Here is a 20,247-nt window from a genome sequence, read left to right as displayed (position 1 = left end):
TGAGCCTAGAAAATAGGAGTCACTGTCCAGCAGGGGAAGTGGGTGAACCCTGTACCAGTGCCACATGAATTCAGGTTCAGTCACTATTATTGTGCATATTTCCAGCCATCCGAAAGTCAAAGTTTTCTTGCAGAGATGAGTGACAAGACAGTTTGAGTATTGATTATATACTAGCTAAAAGACTGATTGAATTGACCCATCTGTCAATTCTCATCTTTAATACAGTGAATGATGATGTCTGGGAAAAGTGTCCTACAGTCAACCTATAATGCTTATTTCATTTCAGAGCCAATACAGTCAATTTATAAAATCATGCCATGTTAATGGTGCCATATCATCCATTAACTAAAATTTAAGCAGCTTTATAAGATAAAATGTGTAGGCTTTGACCACACTCATTAAGGAAGTGTATAAAAGTAGAAGGGGTAATGAGAGCGTTTATATGTACAACATGAACAGTGCCATCGGGCTCATTGTAGACTTGTTTTGCTGTCTCTCATTTATATAAAAACACACCTACAAGCAACATCACCAAATAATACTGTTGATTATATGCAAATTATTAAGTATGCGATAACTGGGTTCATTTGTTATATAAATCTTACAGAGAGCAAGTAACCTAGACTTGGGGGGGAGTTCTTCAGGCAGCTCTTGAGCTTAGCGGAAAACAAATTAACAAATTTTCTTAAAATAAAAATATTCCATTCTTTTATGTGGTACTTCTCTCTATATTTTGCAAAATACCACAGCAGGCAAGTGGTTGAGTATTGTACATCTTACTCCCTCGAAGATGTTCTAATTTTAAGGTAAACCAAGGTGTTATAAATAACCTTTGCTTATGTTTACTGATTTATTCCCTTTAAAATGACTTCTCTGTGGCAATCATTCCATGTAATTATCATTCTCTCTGTAATTGTGTCTATCTTGCTCCTAAAATTCTGACATACTCACTGAATCAAACATTAGGCTGAGGCAATGAGAAAGGAAGGATATTATTGATAAAGGTTGTAAGGTAAATGTATGGGCTTTCATATAATGTCTAACACACATTCTAATTTATGTAGTCAAGCAGAATAAATTTTAATGAATATGTAGAGTGTAGAACAATTAGAAATCATAGATATTTAAACATTTTTGACCTATAAGAAGGATAATTTCCTATGTGTCAAAGCCAAGCCTATTGACATATTTTCTAGGCAAGATGCAGAAAATAAAACTTGCCAGATTTGCTGTTTCTAGGCTTCTCAGTGTTCTCAGTATGTTTAGAATATAAACCTAATAATAATTATCATTATGATTGTTGATAATAGCAATGCTTTATAGGATTCTATGCTATGCTAGACACTTCCCAAGAGCTTTAAACGGATTTTTAAATTTTATTCATTAGGAATTCATACTGAGAAGCTAAATATACAAGTGAACAATGATCAGTCACATATGCAACAGAACTATGGCCAACAATCTTTGCAGCAACCACCCTGGGAAGCGAAACAACAATGTCAGCATCAACCAGCTCAGAACAACCAGAGCATGATCACTGAATGCCAACTTTACTAATTTTTATCCCATTTCCAACTCACAACCAATCAGAAAGTGTCAGATGATCTCTCTAAACCAATCACATAAGGTGTCCTACTTCCATTAGCTAGAGGCCAGCTTCTCCATGCCAATGGCCCAATGCCTCCAATCAAGGCAAATCTGAAGTCTTCCCCCTTTTCCCCCATAAACTTTTTCAAGTTCTCCACCTGCCTTTGACTCTTCCCAAAGGCAAGTGATGTTGACTGACTTTCTTTCTCTAGCAACTTCTGAATAAATAATCAGAACTTTGCTCTCTTTTGGATGGTTATCTTTGATGATAAAATCATTGCTTATGCTAAATGAAAATTACCCTAGTAGTCTCACTGTGAGTTCTAGAATTATGTAATAGTGTTAGGGAAGGAAGTCATCCTTCAAAACCCCTTGCTTAGTTTTCACATTTCCTCTGTCCCACCTTGTTGAGGGACATCTGCTTTGGTGGTTTATAGACAACACACCTACCCCTTAGTTACATCACTTATAATAGACAGATAAAGGGAAGTTAAAGCAAAAACTAATGTAAAGGGAAACTTCCATAGCAGGGAGACCAACAGCAGGGAGAAGCTGTTACAATAATGGAAAAGGGAAATGATGGACAGTTGGGAGTGATATAGAAGGAAATGAAGCACAAAATGAGGAAGTGGAAGTTGACACTCAGCTTGCAGTCTGGGTAACTTGGAGAATACTAACCTTATTTATAAATTTAGAGGGACAGAAAAAGGAGGCACTTCTGGGAAGATAAAGATGTGTTTCAAAGCATGCTGAATCTTTCACTTTTCAAGAGTGAGTCATTGGAGTTGAAGTGTCCTATCAACACTAGAGGGAGTGATAGAGAGTGAAATAGACACCAGTTGCAGTTAAAATTGCAGGTGACTTCCAGCAGCCTTAGGGTTGAGTCTCTGGGGTTTTCTAAGTATAAGATCATATTGTCAGCAGAGAGTGGCAGTTTGCCCCTTTCTGTCCCCATTTGAATACCCCTGATAACCTTCTCTTGCCTGATTACATAGGCTAGAACTTCCAGAACTGTGTTGAATAACAGTGATGAGTGGACATTCTTGTCTGTTCCAGTTCTAAATGGAAATGCTTTCAGTTTTATTCCATTCAGTATGATATTGTCTGTGGGTTCGTTGTAGATCACCTCCATTAGTTCAAGAAATGTCCCATCTATACCTATGTTCTTAAGTTCTTGTCAGAAAAGGATGCTGAATTTTGTTGAATGCGTCTTCTGCATCTATTGAGAGGATCATATGGTCTTTGTTTTTGCTTCTATTTATATGGTGAATTACATTTATGGATTTAAGTATGTTGAACCAACCTTGCATCACTGGGGTAAAGGCTGCCTGATCATGATGTATATGTGTTTTTAATGTGTACTCTATTCTGTTTGCTAGGATTTTATTGAATATTTTTCCACCGATATTCATTAATGGGTCCTTCCCTGGTTTTGGTATTAGTGTGATGATTGCCTCACAGAATGTGTTGGGCAGGGTTCCTGCCTTCTCTGTGTTTTGGAATAGCTTCTGCAATATAGGTACAAAATCCTCTTTAAAGATTTGGTAGAATTCTGGGGTAAACCATCTGGTCTAGGACTTTCTTTTTCAGAAAGTTTTTTTAGGTGATTTTTAAAAGTTGTGGTTAAGATATCCATTTTCTTCTTCAGAGTAAAGAGTTAGGAGTAAAGGAACAAATCTCTGGAAGTACGTATGCATAATGGGGGACAAAGAAGAAGAATCAATTAGATGACATAGAGATGACACGGTCAGTGATGTTTTGTGTATACACAAGTTCTGTGCATGAATATGGCATGTGGTCTTCACAGCCCTACCCCAGGTTAGGGTTCGGGTTAGGACACTAATTCTCCACTAGAGAAGAGAAAAGGAATCAAAGCTGCAAAACATTAACAAAAGATTTTCTGACCTCAGGAGTAAAAAGTTTTTAGCTATATAACAAAACACCACTATAGGAGAAGACAGTAATAATTTTATTTATATCAAAAAAACTATTAATAACAAGACTGTATTTCTTCAAATATATCATAAAGTTTTTATACTAACCCCCCAATTGGGAAGATATATGCATATATAAATTAACAAAATAGCACTCCTGATATTTAGAGTATATATTCACTGAGAAAAACAGATCTAAATGGAAAAATAGGCCAAACAATAAAAGAATTTTCTCAGAAGCAATAACAAACAACAGAGATGATCTTAATATTAAGAAATAAAATTAAATCTAAATTAAGATACGATTTTATACCCATAAGCTTGGCAAAATTAGAAGTTTGACAATATAAAGAATTACAGAAGATGAAATTCAATGAATATAATTAGGTACTGCTAGTGAAAATACAACCTAGCAATCCAGCTCTTCAGAGATATACTAGAAAATTCTCATATATATATATATAACCAAGGGACATACTGTTGCATCAGTATCGTTTAGAGTAAAAAAATCTGAAAACCACTCAAACCTCCAGCAAGTGCAGAATAAATAAATTGTGCTATACTCATTCCTAGGAGATAATTCTTCATTCTTCATATGTCTTCTGTGTTTCTGTATACTTTGCAAGTGAGGCACTGACTACACTTTCTTCGGTACTATATTTTATTTATTTATTTATTTATTTTTACAGTTTTTGGCCGGGGCCGGCTTTGAACCTGCCACCTCCAGTATATGGTGCCTGTGTCCTACTCCTTGAGCCAGAGGCACCACCCTCAGTACTATATTTTTATGAACTTTTTAATAGCAAATTTCAAATATATAGTGTCTATCTCTAGGACAAAGGACAGATTTGCTTATGGAAGAGAGATATAGTGCCTTCCCCCAGAAAAAAAGTCATGTCTCCTTACCATCTAGTAAAATGATGTCTTCTGTCTAGCTTAGGGCAGGCACGCTAACCTTCTATTGTAAAAGCTTTGTGCTGCATAATCTAAGGGTTTCTTTCCTGTAGAGCAATACTGTGCAAGTAGGAGTACTTGGTACTCTTCTCGTCACCCTCAAAAGCTGGGGCTCAGAATACAGAGAAAACATACTGATGCACAGTAGCAAGGACTTAATTCAGTACAGTAGGTCTGTTTATGTGGGATGTCAGGGAAGAGGATGTGGTATAGAGTGCAGAGTAGATGCAGTCTATGGTAACACAGTGCTTCCCAAGTGTTGGTGAAATTGTATCTCTTTTGTTGGATGGTAGGCATATGGGTATTCATTTTATATTCTCTTTTAAACTCTACACATTTTTTTATATTCTTAGATAAGCTTTATGTATTTTTTCATTTAAATATGTAGAAAGAACAGAAGAAAAATTATAAAGGTGAGGAAGAAGGAAGAAAAGAATAGGAGTTAAAAAGGGCAGCAAAGTCCCCCTGATAATTAGGTAGCTTAAGGAACTTAGAGGAAAATCCCTGCAGCTCACTGGAGGAAGTGGTATTCTAGACAAAGGGAGGATAGCGGAAATTGGCCTGTGTTGGAAGATGTTTGGTATTCAGAGAACGACAATTAGGCCAACACGGCTGGAGTAGCATGAGCAAAAGAGAAAGATACAGAAGATGAGCTCGGAGGCACAATGCAGAAAGAAGTTCCTGGGCTTAGGAGATGGAGGGGTGCCAGGCCAACACTACACTTAAAAATGATCTCCCTGGCTGTTGTGTGGAGAAGAGACTGTCAGTGGTCAAGACGAGGAGGGGCATTACTGAAGAAATTAATGCAGAATATCAGATAAGAGAAAATGGGAGTTTGAACAAAAGCAATTGTGGAAGTAGGTGGTACAAAATGGTCATAGGATATATTCTCAAGGTAGAACCAAAGGAATTTTCTGATGATTTTGATGTGAGAAGTTAATGAAAGAGAGGAGTCAAAGATGCCAATTCAGAGGAAATACACTGTCCAATAATTTTGAAAGTTAGTACATTTAGCAAAACTGTTTCTGGCTTTCTGCCTAACAATCCCATCAGTGACTTTGCTTTACCATTACTTATGAAACAATTTGAAAGTGTAAGACAGTTTTAATATCATTTTTAATAAAACCTCAGTCCATGGGGTTCTGTTGTTCCTGTTGTTCCTGTTACCTGTTTGTTTTATTTTTGTTATTGTTCTTCCTTTGAAGAAAATTCTTATGAAGAGTATGTGATTATCATTATATATAGTTGGTTACACAATAAGCCAAAACAACTTATACAACTTAGCCAAATTTTATTAAATATAAAAGGAATCAAATTACTTCTGGAAAGTATATGAGTTCAATTAAAAAATTATTTGCCTTTCTGATAGGTTTTAAAATAAAAATACGTTTAATTCAGCATTAGAAGAAGTTGGTATGAATTCAGCGGGACAGCCAACCTCCTTACCTTAGATAAGCAGGTTACCTAGAATTGAGTGAACTAATGAGGTGAGGGAGTTTCCCCACTTCGCTCACGCACCTCCTTTACCTACAACTTCCCTGTTTGTTTTCCTGTCTCCGCCTCCAGGCGTAGTGATCATCAGATGTCAGAGAAGTACAGAGCCAGGATTTTGCCCAAATGTAGCAGAGTGAAAATACAAGCTTTGGCTCTGGGACCACACAGATCAGAAATATATTTAAGGTGGGGACCAGAACTAGATTATGTAGGCTAATGAATATTCAAGTGATTGTAGGTCAGATAACATAGGTCAGGACACCAAAGAGAGACAGAAAATAGGTATATAAACAGATGTAGGGGCCAAGCAGAGGTCCTGCTTAAATTGCTTCCCCTCACATTTATTACCCAATGCAGAGTCAGCATTCAAACCAAAATCCTTAGAACTTAATTTTTGGTTGCCAATGATATTGCAAATTTGTATAAAAGTCTGAAGACATAATGATGATAATATTGTTAATGCACCTGCAGTTGACTTAGGGTTAATAGACAGCACAGACAAATTTGAAATTCTACTGTAGCAGTAATGCACAAGAGGTTTCTGCAAGTTCTCTCTACAAACATTACCTTCATGTCTATCATAGAGATAGTATTCATGGTGTCACAGATATCCTCATAGTGCTTTTACTCCAAGGAAGAACTTGTGCACTTACCGTGTTAGTAAAACATGGTATTTATGTCAAAAGCTAAGACTGTTAGCAATTTTTTTATTTCAAAATATTAAGGAGGTATAAATGCAGATACACTGTATAATGCTGCTGTCAGGCTTTTAGTCAATCACCAAGACAGTGTTCATTGTACCCCTCCGTCTATGTTTTTTGCTTTGCTTTGACATCTAGGGAACTTCAGACCAAATTTTATTGTCACTTAACAGCAAGTGAGAGATACTGATGATATTGTGCCATGTATTAATTTAATTGTATTTATCTTACCTTATTATAGTATATATATGATATTCTTCAATTATTTATTTTTTGACTCCTAATTATATAAACTTTGAGTTTTAAATTCTCCAAATTCTAGTCTGGAATAAGTTAAAAATAAATTCAGAAATAATTGTATTTTCTTTAATTTCAGAATATCAGAGGTATTATAGGGGGTGAAAGTGTTTTGGGTTGTATGGATTGCTATAGCAATGCTCTTCTCAGGGCTATAAGTATGCTCATCACCCAAACAGTGCTCACTGTACCCGTTAGGTAGATTATTGCTCATTCTCTCGTGCCCCCTCCTCCCTGCTTGATTTCCAGTGATTTTTTTTTTTAGGTTCTTACATATGAAATCTATAATTTCCATAATGCTAAGTATGACAGTTGATGTCTCTGACATTTCACTTTAACACTTCTTGTTTTATTTTTATTGTGAAGGTACATCCTCATTCTTTCAAACACACATTTTGGCTCAGGACTATCTTTCACATTTTTTTAAGAGCAATTTTTGTGAAAGCACAGATAATGCACCAGAGATTTCTACAAAAATCTGTGTTATTTTTAAATATGATCCATCGTGGAGCCAATGCAGTGTAAACAATGCTGATGTCAACAAAGTGTGTGGGAAGGATGTGGCTAATGAATGAACAGTACATCTATGGTGTTAGAAGTTCTGGTTATAAAAAAAAATAGTAAAAAAAAATAAATACAAAAGAAGCTCTGGTTATATTAATCTTGAAAATGAGCCATGTGGTGACTTAAGGTCAAGGTGTATAATAAAAGTTGAAAAGTTGAAGAGCTGAAAGTTACAGTGGAAGCGAATCCATCTCGATTATGCAAGATTTAGCAGCCAGGTTTGATGCCACTCTTCCAATAATGTTGGTATTTGAAACAAATCAGCAAAATAAAGAAGCTGGATACATGGTTCCAAGTGAATTAAACAGCATCAGAAGAGAAATCGCCTCAAAGCTTACCTACTTCGCAGGCACGACATAAAGGTAAATCATTTCTACACTGTATTGCCACATGTGATGAAAAATGGATTCCTTTTGACAATCGCACATATTCACCACAATGACTGGATAAAGAGAAAGTGTCAAAACACAGTCCAAAACTGTCTGTTTGGTGGTCCAGTGCTAGTGTTATCCATGACGGCTCCATTAGACTTGGTCAAGCTCAATTGATTACAGTGGATATCTACTACAATCAGTTAGATGGAAAACACCTGAGTTTGTTTTGGATTCAGCAGCTGAGATTGGCCAACAGAGATAGGCCAACTTTCTTTCAAGACAACGCTATCCCACAAACAGTGCTGTTCAAACTACATAAGCTGGACTCAAAAGCTCTATCATCCACTATATTATCAGACCTTGTGTCAACTGATTACCCCTTCTTTCAGGCTTTGAATCACTTCTTGCAAGGAAAGATATTCAGTTCTCAAAAAGCTTTGGAAAATGCCTTTTACTAGTTCATCACTATTCACTCTCCAAGGCTCTTCACTGCTGGCATAAACAAGCTACCCTACAGTTAAAATGACAAAACTGTGTTGCTAGTTTAGGTACATAACTTTGATTAATTGTACTGCTTCTTGTTGGATATATAATAAACTAATCAAAGCTTTGATTTGAAATCGGGCATTTCAGATTTAATGACCTTAAAATTTCCCTCTGTACACAAATGTGTTCATGAGTTCATTCCAATTTTATAATGAGTGCATGTGGTGTTTGTTTTTCTATTCTTTAGATACTTTATTTAGGATAATGGTCTTTGGTTCTACCCAAATTTTTGCAAAAAGGGATTAATTCATCTTTTTGTGGCTGTGTAGTATTCCATGTTATACATGTACAACATTTTGTTAATTCATTCAAGAATTGATGGGCACTTGAGTTGATTCCACATCTTTACAAATGTGAATAGTGCTGTAGGTGTCTTTTTGATAAAATGAACTCTTTTCCTTTGGGCAAATACCCAATAGTAGGATTGCTGGATTGAATAAGTTATTTCCAGATTCAATGCAATATACTCAAAATACCAATGTTACATTTCATAGATCTGGAAAAAACAATTCTATGCGTCGTATGAATCAGAAAATAGCCTGAATAGCTTAAGCAATCTTAAACAAAAAGGACAAATCTGGTGACTTCACATTACCAGAATACAATCAATATTAACCAAAACAGCAAGTTATTGGAACAAAGATAGAGATACAGACTAATGGAATAAAACAGAGAACCTAGAGGTAAAACCATTTACATAAAGCCAGTGATCTTTCACAAAATAACAATATACAATGGAGAATAGAAACCTGGCTCTGGATAAACACATGTGCAAGAGTGAAATAGGATCCATATCTCTCACTATTCACAAGAGTTAATTCAAGATGAATACAAGACTTAAATGTAAAGTATGAAATCATAAGAATTCCAGAAGATAATGTAGGAAAACTTTTCTAGATATAAACCTAAACAAAGAATTTATGACTAAGTCCCTAGTGTCAATCCCAGAAACAATAATAATGAATAAATTAGGCTTGATTAAATTAAAAAGCTTCTGCACAGCTAAGAAAATAATCAAAGAATAAACAGACAGCCTACAATGGTAGAAAATATTTGCAAGTTATACATCCAATAGAGGGATGATATCCATAACCTATAAAGAACTCAAATCAGCAAGAAAAAACAACAAACAAAAATTTAAAAAGTTGACAAAAGACATAACCAGAAGTTTTTCTTTTTTTTTTTTCTTTTGTAGAGACAGAGTCTCACTGTACTGCCCTCGGTAGAGTGCCGTGGCGTCACACGGCTCACAGCAACCTCTAACTCCTGGGATTACACGATTCTCTTGCCTCAGCCTCCCGAGTAGCTGGGACTACAGGCGCCCGCCACAACACCCAGCTATTTTTTTGTTGCAGTTTGGCCGGGGCTGGATTTGAACCCGCCACCCTCGGCATATGGGGCCGGCGCCCTACTCACTGAGCCACAGGCGCCGCCTAACCAGAAGTTTTTCAAAAGAAGATAGACATATAGTCAATAAATATATGAAAAAATGTTCAGTGTCATCTGGGAAATACAGATTAAAACCAGAATGAAATATCACTGAACCCCGGTTAGAATGACTTTCATTAAAAATCCAGTGATGCCAGCATAGATGTGGAAAAAAAGGAACATTTATATCCTGTAGGTGGGAAGGGAACCTTGGACAGCCTCTAAGAAAAACTGTATGGAGACTTCAGAAATAACGGTTTAAAAATTCATTGCAGGTACATTTTTCAGTTCTACCACTGTGTTAGAAGCAACGATTCTTCTAATCCTTTTAGTACATAAATACTGAGTGCTTTCTCCTTCAGAAACAGAGATTATTCGCCAGTATAATAATCAACATAATATTTAATTCTCAATCTTAAATATTTAAAAAGTAGAGTGATACTTCCAACTCCAGTGCTCACTTTCTCTCCAATTGCTTCCATGCCAACTCTGTTCTGACAACAAATCTCCTTCTTTAAGTGTATTTCCAGATGGAGGGTTCTGATACCCAAGCCTTACATGTGCCTTATTTGTCATAATATTAAAACACAGCATCTCTGGTAAGAAGTAGAGGTTTCTACAGTATTGTTGATGACCTACATTCACCATCATCCTCAAACATTTATGAAGTTGAAGTGCCTTTATGTTTTAACACAGGTTACAAAAACAATTTTTAAAATGAACATACGAAAGATCAAGAAAAAAATGAAAATATTAAAATTATTTATAATTTTGACATTTGTGCAGATGACACTCTAAGAGTAGCACACCAGACTCTAGAAGAGTTGTGGAGAGTTAACTAATTTTAGACTTCCTCGGTATTCTTCATACGTAGGGAAAACAAATTAAATAATGAGAGGGGAAAATGTTTGCTTAAGAAATCTAAATCAAGTACTGCACCACTAGACATTCTGTTTATTTCTGGAGGTTTGATGTAGTTAATAAGTTGAGGAGTCAATTCTGACTTCTGGCAGCCAAAACATGACTCAAATGATTTAATCAAATCTTCCAGAGTTCTCTTTACTTCAAAGACAGGTTTTTAGTAAAACCAGGGTGAGGTGATATGGGAGAGAGATAGAAGGAAATGAAGGTCTTTGGGGAGGGCTGAGTGATGTAGGGAGACAGAACTCCGTAATCATCAAATAAATTTTTAAAAATCTTCTACCAGACTGATAGAGTGATGATATTAATAATGGTATTCCTACCTTGGCCTCACATAATTAGTTTTAAAGATAGGGCTTTGCTTTAATGGCATTACTCATTTCCTCTCTTCTGAAGTTTCAGGAACTGGCTACAAATTCATCTTTTAAAAGAAAGGAATAGTAAAAATGGTTATTTTTTCTGAATATAGCATTATATATTTTCTATTAAAGGTACAAGATAAACTATAGAGAAGCTGTTAGCACCAGTTGTTCAAAGATAGAGTCCTATTAAGAGATTGCAATTATTTTAAAGCTTTTCACGCAGATTTTTACATGTTGACAAAGCAGTAATTACTGAAGCTGGGTGTACAAGGTGAAGTGTATCAGGAGTGTGACTAGTTAGAAAGAAGTTGAGTTGCATACACTCTCAGGCATTGAATTGTGTACCTGGCAGGTCACGATGTTACTTAAGATCAAACATACATGTTTTCAAAGCACAGCTGCCTCTTATTTGAATGCTGAACTGCATATTTCCATCTCCTGGGTTTCTTTGTCCCTTGCAATGTAACAAAAAATCAATTCTTCACTATATTCAATAGGATTTACATAAAGTCATAAAATAAATAAGGGATATGTTTTACATATAACTTTTATATAAACAAGATACCTACTGGCTTCAATTTTTCATATCTTATGTCAATGAAACTATTGAATTTGTGGAGTAGAGAATAACATAAAAACTAAAATATTGCAAGAGAACCTATGAACATTCTAAATGTATTTTAATGGGGTTGCCAGTGAAATTCTGACTGACCCAGTCCCTCCTTTTCTAACTCTGTAGGAGCAATAGAGCATAGAGCTTAAGAGTTCTGTTGGATCCCACCTCCAGTACTTGCCAGTTGAGGGAACTGGGATAAACCATGCCTCAGTTTCCACCTCTGCAAAAACAAATATAAAGATTACTGTACTTTAGATCCCTGTCATTGTAGGTATATGGTAAAAATTAGGAACATGCCTACCTAATAATCTGCATTATTTAAATGCTTACTATTGTCACTGCCATCTTCCAAGATTGACATGTATTTAGAATGGAAATATTATTTGATAAAAAATATCCCACTCAGCCTATAGCATCCCTTTTTAAGAATAAAAATCACCGTGGTCTCTTCTCAATTAAAGAAAACACAACTACAAAACCTTTGGGAGAGAAGCTTTCATTTCTTTCATTCTCAAAAGTGCATTAAGTATATCATGTAATAAGTAAATAACCTAAATAATAAATATAGAAAATTAAAAGACGGCATGATTAAATAAATATGAAGTTACTTTTAATAAACACCCTGCTTATTATTTTAATTAGTTATGACAGTTTTAGGTTTTAAATAACTTAAGTTCAAGTTATGTATTCAACATTATTTTTCATAAAGAACCTCTGAAAAGGTTTAGACTTCCTGACAAGGGAGTAAGTTCATTTAATTGTGATGTATTTTGTTTAATATGGTCTTAATTATATGGAACTATATTTCCCATTTTAGATGATTGTTCTAGCCAATTGCTAACAATGTAAACTGACTAGCAATTTACATTGTTAGTCAGCCAACACATAATATCTCACACATGTAGTTATCTGGGAATATCAGTTATTTATTTCTTGAGAAAGTAAGTATTCTAATTCTGTATTAATTCATAATAAGCCAACCAAACCTAACGATATACACATATAGTATAAAAAAAAGAATGTCAGGAATTCCCAAAGGGCTCAGTGTGTTGGCTCATCTCTGGTCTACAATTTTCTGGGACCTTTGCTTAAAAGAATAAGAGTTGGAGGTGTCTCAGATAACTGGGGACTGGTACAGTCTGAGGGTTCATTACTCTTATGTCTTACACCTGTATTGATGTAACCTGGAGGTTAGCTCAGCTGAAACTGCTGACTGCAATATACCTCCACTTAGGTTACTCAGTGCTTTGCGGTTGGGCTCCAAGAGGGAGCATCTGAAGTGGTATCCCGAAAGCAAGGGTTCCAAGAGACTAAGACAGAACGAGGCTGTAAGACTTTGTCTGACTTAGTCTTGGAAAGTATGAAATGTCAAGTCCTCCACATTTTACTGATGAAAAGTGAGTTTGGAAAGACAGACCAGATGTGAGAGGAAGGTGATCTAAGTCCACCATTCAATGGGGAAGTGGCAAGGGCACATGGAAGAAGCAGCTGTGGGTAGCTGAAATTAGTACAGCTATCTTTGGACAAATACACCTGCCACAGGAGATATATGATACAGAGGGTTACTAGTTCACTTTTAGGGTAAGTGATGCAAACAGAATTATGAAATATTCGTGCAAAAATAACAAGGTTATTATAAAATAATTCACTCTGTGTCCACAAGAAGAAAGCTTATTCCACAAGGCTCGTTTGAAAAACATCTCAATGTTATGTACTTATTTTTATACTTACTAGTAAATGTTACAATTAGGTTACATCATTTGCGTTTTTTAGGTGGAGCTGTGCTCCTCATCCAGAAGGTGTGCCATATACTCTCACATTATCATTTATTTTTTTAACTTGACACATTGAACTGTACATACTCAGGGTGCCAAAAATGTAGACACATTTTAAGCAGTGTTACCTATGTATTACTTTTCCAAATTGAATTGAATTATAGTAGCAATGAGTAGTATGACATTTGCTCAAAAGATACTGTTAATCAAGTGAACGGGCAAGGCAGTGGAAGGAAACCGTGAAAGCCTGGTTGTCATTCCAAGAGTGCAAGGCCATTCTGATGTGGTATTTGAAGTTCAAGAACGTCCTAGAACTACCACAGCAGTGAAGGCTTGAGTACGTAACTGACCTTCCAACACGCCTAACAAGAGCATGCATCTGTGACCAGTTTGAGACGCCTGGTGTGGGAAACGGCATGCCCAGCGATAGAAGTAGACACTTGGGTCAGTTGCTCTAGCTGTAGTTCACCTTAATCAGGAGTGTCTGGATGCTGATGGTAACCCCTGTGAGCACCCTTGTAATTGCAGAAGCCAAATGTGACTTGTATTCATTTTTAGTTATAAGATACAGTAAGTATTACAATTTTAATATAGTTTTCTCTTTTTAAAAATGTGTATACATGGGCGGTGCCTGTGGCTCAGTGAGTAGGGCGCCGGCCCCATATGTTGAGGGTGGCGGGTTCAAACCCGGCCCCGGCCAAACTGCAACCAAAAAATAGCCGGGCGTTGTGGCGGGCGCCTGTAGTCCCAGCTGCTCGGGGGGCTGAGGCAGGAGAATTGCGTAAGCCCAAGAGTTAAGAGGTTGCTGTGATCCGTGTGACGCCACGGCACTCTACCCGAGGGTGGTACAGTGAGACTCTGTCTCTACAAAAAAAAAAAAAAAATGTGTATACATGTTTTGGCACCCTCTGTATTTATGGGGTATAATTTGATGTTTTTAGACATAACATTTGTTGCATAATGATCAAACCAGGGTAGTTAGCAGCTCCATCCATCACTTACACATTTTTCATTTCTTTGTGCTTCTTTTCTAGCTATTTTGCAATGCACAATACTTACTGTTCGCTGTAGTCTTACTACCTTCCAATGGAACAAGAGCGCTTGTTCTTTGTATCTACTATTAACTAACCTCTTCTATTCCTCCCCTCTTCCTTCCTCTCATCAGGCTCTAGGAACCACTGATTCTTCGCTTTTATTTTTCCTCCCTTTTTCTTGTTAGGCCCCACATATGCATGGGATCTTTCTGTTTGGCCTACTTCACCTCACATAATGTCCTCCAGGGCCATGTATATTGTCACAGTTGACAGAATTTCATCCCTCTTGATGGCTGAATAGTATTCTATGGTGTGTATGTGCCACGTTTTTATCCATTGTTGTACACTTTGGCCGATTCCATGTTTCAGCTATGGTAACTAGTGCTGTAATACCATAGGGGTGCAGATGTCTCTTTGACCCACCTATTTCATTTCCTTTGCGTGTATACCTAGCTGTAGCTTGTTGAGTCATATAGTAGTTCTGTTTTTAATTTTTTTAGAAATCTTCATTGTATTTTCCATAGTGCTATACTAATTTACGATCTCACCAGCAAAGTCAATTTGTTTTAATTCTTTCTAATGGAGGCACTCTAATAGCAACTGCATATTTTTCTTAATTATTTTATTTAATCCATTTATAATCATTAATATGCTTTGGACATATTTCACAGAACTTTCTCTTAAAAGTAGCAAATGGATGTTAATGATTGACAGATACAATGTAATCCTAGCACAGAATTTTCCAGTGCTGTCTCATTAACCAGATGACCTCCAGACATTGTCAGCACTACCCAGCTGTGGTGATTGATCACCAGAGCACAGAGGTTAGTAACTCTCCCCCAGGTATTAATGTATAGCATCTTCGCTTACCCCCCTCTCAGGCTTTTCCAGTAAAAGATTGATTTATTATGCAGCTTCAGTGGGGATTTGTCAAACTCTTAATCAAGGAATCCTATATTGCCAGAAGTAAATCAATGACACTTTCTGGCAAAATGACTTTTATGGCATATGAAAACATTACTGTATGTGTAGATACTATCCCATAAAAGCAAAATATATTCAGAAATTAGTGAAGCAGAGATGGACCAATAGAAAGACAGACGATATGCTCATTTGTTGACAAACAGATGCTATTGTAAAGCAAAATGCTTTCTTTTGTTTCCTGTGATGGATTGACAAAATGTAAAACTCTTCGGGACTCAGTAAAAGAAAAAAGAGGTGAAATGGCAGAGAAAGAAACGAACTTTAAAGAGTGAATGTTTGAGGTATATGTAGGGAGTGAATGATGTGGAAAGAAATCTCAGAGGCTGGCTGTTTTTGATGACCTGTTTTGTTTAAATGCCAGTGTCCCCAGGGACAAAGCAACTCCCAGGTGATTTGTTTATTTCATGACATATTATATATTTTGCATGAAATTCAAAAAGCAATGCTATATTTTAAGACAATGGCTAGAATTCTCAGTTTTTTGCCAAACTATATGCTAAATAATGTGGCTTTAAAAGAATATAAATAGCACAAATTAAAGACCAAATAAACAAAAATAAATTCTTCTATCTGTTCTTTATGTCTGGGAGTATATTCTGTACTTCTGAAAATACATTTTTAAAAAAATCCAACTATATTCTGGGCGGTGCCTGTGGCTCAGTGCGTAGGGCTCCAGCCCCATATACCGAGGGTGGCAGGTTCAAACCCAGCCCCGGCCAAACTGCAACAAAAAATAGTCGAGTATTGTGGCAGGCTCCTGTGCTCCCAGCTACTTGGGAGGCTGAGGCAAGAGAATCGCCTAAGCCCAAGAGCTGGGGGTTGCTGTGAGCTATAACGCTACAGCACTCCCAAAGAACTTTTCACCCCAATAACTCAAAATGTGGCCTTATTGGGAAATAGTCTTTGCAGATTTAACTAAGTCAAGGAAAGGTAATTGGGGAACACTAATCCAGTCTGACTGGTGTCCTTATGAAAAGGGAAAATTTGAAAAGGCACAACAGAGGGAAGACGAAACATAGACCGCCACAAGAGAACAGAGACAGAGGTGGATTTAGGCAGCTGCAAGCCAAGAAACCAATAATTGCAGCCATCACCAGAATTAAGAAGTGGCAAGGGAGGAGTCTCCGACTCCGTGAGAGGATGGCTTTGTTCATTCTGAACATCTAATCTCCAGAACTGTAAGATAATACATTTCTGTGGTTTTATACCATCTGGTATGTGTTACCTTGTTACAGTAGCTCTAGAACGCTCACCATGCACGCAGATGCTGGCTCACAGCGGGAGAGATGGGGAACTCTGGTCTGAGGCTGCAGGTCTCACACCGTGGGCAGGGTTATTTGTGTCTCTCTGTATGAAGAGAGTAGTAGGACCTCAATAACGGTACTTTATAAGGATAGAATTGTCCCTTCCTTTTACCTGTGATAATACTTTACATATAACATTGAAATAATAATCAGAATTATTGGTTATTTTTTGTAAACAAACCAAAATCTGATGTCACTGCTTAGTTTCAGATATAGGAGGTCATAGGTCATAACAACTTCATTTTTCCAAAGCCAGCAATACAATAATTTAAAAATCTATGAGAATTATAAGTCACCAGGGATGACATCAATTTGTTTAATATAATATTCTCACAAAAAATCCATTTATTTAAAGAAATTAATTATGCCACGTAAGCAGAGGGAAAGCTCAGTAATGCTATACTGTTATTCTCACTGGCAAGCGTGTCATGATTTAATAACTCAGACATCAAGACCAATACCCAACATCTAAAATAGAAAGTGCTACCTTCTGGGTGCAGCACACATGGACAATAGGGACTGTTCCTAACAAATGCAAACATTGTAACCTAATTTGTACCCTCACGTTAATCTGAAAAAAAAAAAAGATAAAAATAAAATAGCAATGCTATTTTCCATTGCAAAGGACGTTTCATTATAATGTTCCTTTAAAAAAGTCTCAGTATTCTAGAAGATTAATTTGTCTTTGAGGAAATACAAAGACATTTGAGAATAACTTGGATTTTTTTTTACCCTTAGATTATATGATATGCCCTTTTCTTGAAATGCAATATGCTATTTAAAATCTCCCATATATAAATATAGGCAATATTTAGCGGTTCATCAGTACTAGCATTTTATCGTTTCTAATGAATCCCTAAGAAATGCTAAACTTTTGCTATCAATATGACTTCATATCTAATTGGCCTTATATTTATGAATTGATAAGTCTTTTTTATACAAATGCTTAGATCCATTGATCTGTATACAACTATATGAATATTTAAATACACAAAATTTTACCTAGAATTCAAGCAAAGCAGATTCTGTTGTAATGAACATTGAACTATCATATTAAAATGAGATTCCCCCCCCCGCCCCGTTGGAAAGAATAGCCAAATATGAAGGAAAAAGCAAATCAACATTATTAATGACTTATCTCAAAGTTATTAAACTAAATATTGGTCTTATATAACAAAATTTATGGAATCAATCATATTAAATTAAGAAATCCTTACTTAATTCAAAGTGAATTTCAGTGGATCTGATTTAATTAAGCCAATTTAATTATAGCTATCATTTTAATCATTTTAAGATCAAAGAAATAGCTCCTCCTACCACCACACACCATGCACACAGACCAACACTCACATAGAAAGAAAGAAAGCAGCAATAACGTGGACTGAGGATTTAAAAAAAAGAAAGTTTGCTTTTGGGTGAATATAGAAGAATGAACTAGAAGAAACTCCGTCTCAAAATTGGAACCCCCACAAACAACTTTATCGATTTGCCTTGGGACAATCTTTTTCCAACACAGAGTTTCTTTTCATCAAATGGATGTCCTTTGAAGTCAATTAAACTTGGGCATGGTACTCCCAAGACTGCAACCACTTTTATAGCTGAAGGCAACAACTATTTGACAGGGGTGACATGGAAATCAGACTCCTGATATGGAGCCCTATTTTCAATCGTCAAGCATGTGGGAAATACAAAGGAAGTGTATTTGTTTGATATTTAAAATTGAGCTGTTTCAGGGCTTTAGAGAATAAATATACAAATTCAACCGAGTGTTCTTAACTTTTTAAAAGTGCAGGTCTGCAGAACTTAACTTTCAGCTGCCGTCCTCTTGTGAATGTTGGCCTTGCCTGCAAGAGTGACCATGTCTGAGATCCAAGAACAGATCAAAGACGATTCGGCAAGCACAGATGCTGGAAATGTCTAAACCTGGGTCACTGGGGTAATCTATCAAAATGGGAAATTTTGATTTGATTCAATTATATGAGAAATCTTTGGGTGATACCAGATTAGTCCCACAATTTTTCTAAATCTGAATATGAAACTCAACTACTACTTCAGAATAGCCTTTTGTCAGCCCATGCTCATTCTTATGCTTACATACTAATTATTCCAGGAAATAATGCTATTTTAGGAAATCTAGAAGCTATTTAAATATTCATCCAGATTTATGAGATACAATTCATAACTAAAGGTTAAAAAATGTAAAACTTAGTTAAATTTTCAATGAAAACAACTTGAATAAAATATAAATGACTGAAGATATTATTCTAGCACTTCCATTGCTGTGACGATCATAGAGAAAGATCCTTTCACTTCCATTTATCTGTGAAAAATAGTAATTAGCTGTTTTCTTTAACTATGGCTAATATCTTTCCATTTTCCTCATGAAATTAAAAATATAAATGGAAAATTGCATATTCACTTCAGCTAATGGTAACTCTGCTCATACTGTGTTGGTTTCTCACTTACGTAATGTCATCTGACACCCTATACTAATACAAAGTTTGAAAGCATATCTTAACAATAATTACCTGGAAGTGAGAAATCTTAAGAATTTATTAGACAACAATGCATTAATGATTTTATATATGGTTCTGGGAATATTTGGGTTTTGTTTTTTTCTCCATGGTCACATTAAATAGGAAAATGCAGTATAATGCTTAGTTACTTTTAAATGCATCAAATGTATAATAAATGTAACATTTCATTTTAATGTTAAAATTACCTATAAGAAACAGCTTAGGGCCTCAAGGATTTCTGCAAATTTGTGATCCTATATTTATTGTTATTACCCTGCTTTTCTTTTCCAACCTTGGCAACTGTGAACTACTCATCTGGCTAAAGTTCATTTAGCAGATTTCCTATACATAACAAGTGCATTTACTTCTTCACCTCAGTTGGAAGAGAGTAATTGCAATAATATTTCAGAACATTCAGAAGCTACATCAGAGACATCTTCCTTAAACGAAAGGGTGGCTTCACCTACATGAATGCTTTTCCCTGATGAGCATTATTTACTCACCTCCTTTGGATGACAGATGATGTTCTCATAGCTATTACAACATTGCGTTGAGCAATTCCAAAGTCTTCACCTCTTGTTCAAAGTTCTTCATGGGTTCAACTAGAATATCCTTTGTTTTTTTCTGCTCACTCTTTTTAGCATTGCTCACTTAAAAATACATGGTTTAAATTTCTTCTTTAACTGTTACCTTCTAGTGCCCTAGCACTCAAAGTATTTGGTTTGAACCATTGCAGTAGCGTCACCTGGACTTCCACTAGAAATGTAGACTTTCTAGCTCCATTTTAGATGAATTGAGTCAGATTTTATATTATAGCAGGATCTCTGCATGATTTTAATGTGTTTGAAGTTTGAGA

Source organism: Nycticebus coucang, chromosome 1 (genome assembly GCF_027406575.1).
Source record: "Nycticebus coucang isolate mNycCou1 chromosome 1, mNycCou1.pri, whole genome shotgun sequence".
In the NCBI taxonomy this organism is placed as follows: Eukaryota; Metazoa; Chordata; class Mammalia; order Primates; family Lorisidae; genus Nycticebus; species Nycticebus coucang.
This window is presented reverse-complemented; position numbering follows the sequence as displayed.